The sequence below is a fragment of the Branchiostoma belcheri genome, unplaced genomic scaffold, assembly GCF_001625305.1.
Source record: "Branchiostoma belcheri isolate BF01 breed outbred unplaced genomic scaffold, Haploidv18h27 scaffold4, whole genome shotgun sequence".
Taxonomy (NCBI): domain Eukaryota; kingdom Metazoa; phylum Chordata; class Leptocardii; order Amphioxiformes; family Branchiostomatidae; genus Branchiostoma; species Branchiostoma belcheri.
Window position 1 is genome coordinate 8,102,880 of NW_017804020.1, and position 7,499 is coordinate 8,110,378.

At 40.5% G+C, this 7,499-nt stretch overlaps 1 pseudogene; it reads right to left on the reverse strand.

The window, feature by feature from the left end:
• Positions 1 to 4,441: 4,441 nt before the first annotated feature.
• Positions 4,442 to 7,499, reverse strand: part of LOC109476991 — a 4,638-nt pseudogene continuing 1,580 nt past the window's right edge.

The window sequence follows — 7,499 nt, forward strand, 5'->3', positions numbered from 1 at the left end:
GTATCACAATAATTTAAAAAACGCCTAGGGGTATTTGCCCACTGTACCTCCATACCAAATTTCAGGACCTTGGGCCCTAAAATGAAGAAGCTGAATCCATTTAAAAAATGGCAGGAGGAGAAGGAGGAGGAGAAGAAGAAGAAACACCAGAAAAAGCAATATGGTTTCACCACACCACGAAATGAACCCATAACAAAACACAAAGCTCTTGCTGTTCTCAAAAATCATGGAATTTGAAAAAAAAAACAGGCCAACTGTAAATAACATGGCACTTATTTATTTACACGACGCGAATGAAATGTTTGGGGTCTATTGTTTGAAGACGGATTGTGTTACCAGAGGCATGCGGGTCTGCCTGCTCTTTACTTGAAGTCAGATACCCACGCCGTCCGTTCCACATAGTAATGGCTTTCTCACTAATCCATCTGCCAATTTTCTCGTACAATTCATGATATTAGTAGAACCAGAAACGACCCACACAGCTCTGATCACAGTACTACGCTTTTCATACCAATATTTTGCCAAGTTTTCAAAAGGATCGACTACAGTTTGACCTTTGCTCATGTTTACATTCCTATACCATTACAGTTACACAAGAACGCTAGTATTAAAAGTTACCATCCTTCTTTCTAAGTGAACCTTAAGCCGCTTGCGATGGACGATCAGCTTGTGGCCGTTGGAGTTGTCGTGGTGGTCCTGCTAATTATAACCCTGTACTACTGCTGGAAATCAGGGAACAGGTCAGTGGTTAACATGTTACCTTCACCACTACACATACGCCACCAAAGGTTATGTCTTTGGTGGCGTATGTGTGTGCGTGTGTGTGTGTGTGTGTGTGTGTGTGTGTGTGTGCATGTGTTTTTATGGCTTCGCCACTGTGCACTTCACCCCACGTTTCTTCTTCTTCTCCTCCTTCTTCTCCTGCCATTTCTTTAAATTGATTCAACACCTTCATTTTGGGGCCAAATAACATGAAATTTGACTTGAAGGTAGAATGGACAAATACTTCCAGGCTTTTGGGCTGTGTTATAGAAAATGTGTTATAGCAGTGTGTTACCATATTTGTGCATGAGTCATCAGAATGGCATGCAGAGCAAGCAACCAATAGGCATGCATCTTTCCTCTATTCTTCTTCTTCCTCTGTTCGGATTTGCTTAAGTTAACTCAATTAACAGCTGCACAAAGACATGCCACATTGACAGTATTCTGAGAACTGCATTCATGTGTTTCGGTAAGTATGTCAAGCTTTCCTGCTCCAGCATTGGAATGCGGGGCATAAACGCTTCTTTTTTGCGACGTCTCAGGAGTGGAGCGATTGGTATATTACTCCGATTGATTTGAAAATATTCCAAGAATTCCACAACAACTTGTCGACAAGACAACTCAAGAACAGCTGGATGGATTGGTTTCATACTTGGTTGGTCCGTAGGGTGTGACTACATCTATAAATGATGAGATTTCTGCCCCCCTAGTGGCTTCCCTTGGTACTGCAGCAAAACGTCTGGTCTTGATATCTCACGATCTGGACATGCTAGGGTCATGAATTTTGTACTGTAGGCAGCTCTTGTGCTTGGAGAGAAGTCACGCGAGTTAAGGCCCCCTAGCAGCTTGTTCTGGAACTGCATGACAGTTTCTTTAAAAATATTCAAGAGAGGATAACTAAAATAACGGTCGACGACTCGGTATAATTTTTTGTATGTAGGTAGCTTAAGTGATACTTGACATAATTGAATTACAATTCTGCAAATCAGGATCTAATTTGCATAATTAATGAGGGAATTCTATAAATCTGCCGTGTTCAATGTTAGGGCTATGAAACACTTGGGACATATGTGATTGAGAACGACAAGATGTTTGGCAGATATTGATTATGTAAATGAAGACCTAATTTGCATTATTAATGGAAATTATACAATTTTATAGTGGTATTGCTGGGAATTTAGTACACATGTCACATTTCAAGTTCAGTGAAGGTGAACATCACTAACCACAATGTATTCAAATCAGGTACTAATTTGCATGATTTATAAGGAAACGCTAAAATAGACTTATCTCTCAAGTTAAGAGCATGTTTATTATCAAATCCTCGTGAGAAACTTATGACTGGCTCACATACATAAACAAGCACCTCCATCAATAATAACCAAAACAGACACCATGATTATTACACATCAAAAGAGAATCACGCCGCCGAGGCGTGTTTAAACGCCACTTCATTATCTGTACAGTTTGCATTATACAATTCAAAATACAAACCAATAATGTAGGGGATAGCTATCCAACTGTTGTAACTTTATATATAGTTATATCAATGTAAAGAATTATTCTACCTTGTATTCTCCTTCTCTCCCTGCCATGTCGTGGAATGTGGTGAAGCCACGCTGAATTTGCTCCAAAGCAAATGTCAGGGCTTCTAGTTCTTTCTGTCTTTCAATACGATGACTCAAGAAAGTTTTGGTGGATTGGCTTGATACTTGGTAGGTGTGAGGGTCTTGATGAGCTCGAAATGATTAGGATCCCCTAGCAGCTTGTTATGGTACTGCAGTGATCTGAACATGCTAGTATAACGATAGTTGCATGGTAGATATATCTTTTGTACGGGAAGAAGTGACGAGACTGACACTTTTTTCTCAGGAGTAACGGGGTAAGCGTTCATGTGTGATGTCAAGTAAGGTACATCCACGAGGTGGAACAAACACAACAGTCAACATGTACATTATATACTAGTGTTATGCCTATTTCCATAGGGCTGACGATGGGGCAATCGATCAAAAAATGCCCACTGACAACGTCATAGAGATAATTGAGATGTCGTTTGAAGTCAGGCCTTAATAGGTCATTGTGCTTTCATGACCGACTACACCCTGATAGTGTATATAGCCATGTTAATTAACACCGCTAAGAGCTAACTATACATTTTCTCTGTGGAACACCTCTGCTTCCCACTAGACATAGCTAACCTATAGCGCTGTCCAGAGCATGACATTAATGCCAGATTCATTTTGTGAAAGTTATCAAAAGTTTGGTTCCCGTGCAAGCCGTTCAGAAGTTATCCGACATGATTAAAATGCAAAATGCACAGTTGGTGCGGGTGTCAAAAGCCCCCCCCCCCCTCCACACACAAAATAAGGTTAGCTATACGGCCGAGAGGAAAACCGTCGTTTTCTTGACACATTACTAAACACTCTAACCATATCATGAACAACTCATCCTGCAGTGGCAGCAGTCGTAAGACATGGAGGGATTCGAAACATTCCAGAGACAACCGCAGCAACCAGATGAACCCCAACAACTGGCGCTTCTGGAACGTCGACCGGTCGCTCCGTTAACTAGAATTAGCAACACCCTTGCCTCCACTGTTGAACACTGTACTCAACATCACCTAACCACATCTGTCCTGCTCCAGGGTTCTCCAGGTCAAAACTTTGATATAAATATAAAACTCACACATGCACTCCACACATTCATTGCCCAATCAAAAAGATTATGTGCCTCTTCCAGCTGAGCCTCACTTAACATTCATTTTGCTGTATAGTTTATAAAATAATTGATTTTAATTATAGGTGTAATTTATATGAAAATTGTTATTTGTGTATATATCTTGCTCTAACTATTTATTGTTGTTTTTCTATGTCATATGTCCAGGTATGTGTTAGGTGTGCACGCTATCAGCACACTTGCTGCCTAGTGCACACTTTGTATTGTCATGTTGCAATTTTGAATAAATAAAAAAATCAACTAGAATTCCACAATTTCGCCAAATGATGTTAATGTTTCCGAATTCGTAATGTAATCGAATTACAAATAATTCTCGTTGTGTGTTCAAATAAGAGCTTTATTTCCATTTATTACATCAGTTGATCATATATCACTTTGGCTGCCAGTGTTTCTGACTAGTACATCCCCTATGTGCCAGGGTTTTTCCTCTAAACTGACCTTGCCATTGCCATAGATCATTGGAAAGCTAAGAGTGTCTATTTACCTAGTATCAATAGTAATGAATTACAAGGGTAACAGTACAATGAAATAGTTCTTTTCAATTTTTGGTATTACAGTACCTATAACTATATAGAAATATAAGTATCAAATCTTATTGTTGCCTTTTGTCTGCAAAGTTAAGTTCAATATAGTAATTTTGTGTTCTTCCTATAATTTTTTTTTGCACTTGAAAATATACATTGTATTTTTGTTTGTTAATGGGATAAAGGTTTTTAGTATGCTTTGTAAGTTTTTTTATATTTGTATACTAGTACTTTGGGTGTCTGTATCATAATGTTTGATTCAAACGATGTAAAATTTAGTAATGGAGATAGATTTGGGGTTGCCTAAAACTGATAAGATTTCCTGTCATGTAGGCGGGGAAGTTTTCTTATCAACGAAGGGTGAAGTCTGCCATCCCTGTCTTATGAGTCGATGCCGTTTTCTCTGCCTTTATATCCGTCTAGTTTGGGCAGATGTGAGAAAGCAGCCTGTTTAGTTGACTGTCCACCATCCTTTCATCCGGGTGAACGTTGTCTCTGCCCGGCTGACACACGCTCATGTCCCACGTGTCCAACACGACCACGTCTGGATCCGCCCGGAACATCTCTCGTATCACCTCCGTGATCTGGTAAGCCAACCAGTCGCTTCCTAGCAAGTAGTACTCCAACTGTCCTCCATGCTCTCGCGTTGTTCCCGTTCTCACGAAAACCTTCGTGCCGGGGCTCCTGCGCTTCAGACGGTGTATGGCGCCCCGTATGGCGTACAGTCTGGACCGGAGCAGTTCTAGCGGCTCTGCCGTAAAGTGAGCCCACAGACTCAGGGCTATTACCGTGTTTGGGCCTCCGGGAGTGGCGTCCAGCGTTTCAACAACGTAACGGGAGTCATAATAGATATTCGCGGCTCTAGCCTGCACGGGATAGTGGTGAAACTGGTAACGAACAGAAATGTTCCACTGGGTATTGTCTCCTCCTTGAAGAGCTGCAAACAAAAATGCATTAGTTAAGACTGCTTGAAACGTCGACTTTTAAATCGGTTTTTGGAGCATTTCGACCACCTATTTTTATGCTTCATTTTGACAATGTATGGAAGGCGTTTTTAGGAAACATTGACAAACCTGTAAAATGCATGGTACTCTCATTGTAGTACAGCGGTACTACCATCTGCAAACGCTGGCTCCACTGTCTAATCGTGGAGTCACCTGGATTAAAGGAAAATATTTTGATTCGGGGTTAATTAACTAACGTGCATACACGGTTTGCAGTAAGCGTAATGATAGGTGCTACAAAAAGTATGTATGAGCTGGGTGAAGTAGTGGGGTAGTTTTTTTTGCTTTTGTACAATTAACATTGACAGACTGCGTTCACTACCATATATTACAAGTTGAATGAGCAATAGACTAAATAACAGTCGACACTTGGACCTTCTCCTCAAGAAGCATAATTGTTAACCACTAGACCACTAATAATACGTACCTTGCATGTACACAGTCTTGTTCGCCAGGCACCGTTGGATGTCTTCCTTACTGAACACTCGGCCATTGCAGACGGATGATTTCCACACCTGGCCTGACCAATGTCCCAAAGCTGCAGACTTCTCCCACGTACACTCTGGAAGGTGTTGAGGTGTGGGAAGTTCTGCTTCAAGAACATGTATGGTCTCCTTCAGGTCTACTTGAAGTTCCTCCTCAAGATATGGCCTGTGTTTCGTGGAAATGAGCAATGCATCGATGAAATGGCGATGGATTTTCCATAGCGCATGAAGGTGATGGCTCATGACTATATCATTTTATACGTAACGTAATCTCTAAAGATGGTTTTGAATAAATGTGTCATAACGCATGTCACATTGATGACATCAGCTTATCAAAAGGACGATAAAAATAAAACTCGCTGAAGTACTCACTTTTGGAAAAGTTTCTTTTCCTCTTGAGTGAGAAGTCCCAGGACCTTTGCCGAGTTCCACCAGCACTTTGATATGGTTGAGCACGGTAGTTTGCTCCGGTTTCTCACAAATCCAAGTCCCGTTGACCTCCGGTTTTGAGAAGTCGCACTGTTGGTGGGGCAGTAGGCTGGGGTTGACAGAGCTGAAACACTGTGTTGTGTAGGTGGCTTTCGTTTTCACGTCGACGAAGTTGCAGTGAAAAACTCTCTTGTTTGGAACCTCTCGCACTCTCTGTAGAACCTTCACTGCCTCGCTTGGATGGACGAGTTGAATCTTTATCTGATAATGGGGATGCAAAACATGCCCGTAGCCAGGATTTTGAATGGGGGGGTTCTTCCCACTGCTTGAGGGGACCTCGAGCGCCGAAGGCGCGACTTCCTAGGGGGGTCCGGGGGCATGCTCCACCGGAAAATTTTGAAAAATGAACCTTCTAAAATGGCATTTCGTGAGTTTTTTAAAGGATTTTTTTGAGGATTTCCAAGAAAAAAAATCAGAGATAAACTTTTATTCAATGACAAAGGGAGCAGTTTTTCTACGATTCAAGTCCACTTTTCAAGAAAAATCTTGGACCTTTACATAAAAAGTGGACCAAAAAGTGGACCTTTACATAAAAAGTGGACCATAAAGTGGACCTTTGAGCCTTGTGGGGAACCCCCCCCCCCCTGGCTACGGGCATGCAAAACAGACCAAGTCAAAGAGTTGTCATGGCAGTTCATCTGATAGCTACATGTTTAAAGATATAACTTAACCCTACCTAGACCGGGGGGGGGGCTAAAAGTGCCCGCGGCAACTTTGATGTCACCTAGCGTCTGAACGGCTAGCCGTAGAACGGCCAAACTTGGTGACTTTTCCTAGAATATTGTTGGCAACAATTCTCTATCATTGGAATAAGATAATAATTTTTTGTGTTGCCATGGCAACTGGTTTCTGACAGGCATTTTTTGCTAAATTTAGTACTTTTTGTTTCAACAATAGAATTTTATGGGTTTTATGTCAAGTTACTCATGGTTTTTAATATTAATTACATCCCATATAATTTTATGTAAATTTTATCATTAAATATGCATAATTTATGCTAATTTGATGACGTCATTGGCCAAAATCCAAGATGGCGGACCATATCATTAGAACAGGTATATACAGGTTATTTTCATTAAAATTTCATCAATACTTCCATTTCTTTTTCCAAAAAAGGTTTAAATGAAGGTCTTTAGTATGTTTACAATGTATTCTAGGCTTTATCATGAAAAAACTATTTTTGAAAATTCAAGATTGATGATCCAAGATGGCGGATATCTTAAATATGCATGACGTCATTTTATGACGTCACCGGTGTTGCTATGGGCAACATAAGACTTAGTACACCATAATATTCTGTCATAAACACTTTTGGTACAGTTATGTTGAATACCATTTAGTTTTCAGGGAAAAACCTATTTAGACGGTTTTGGCCAATAAAATCACATTAATGACGTCATAATGACGTCATATTACGTCATAACGACATAAAAATTGTAGATATGATAAATTTTTACTAGTACACCATTCTCTGAAAATTTGGTGGTCATACGACATAC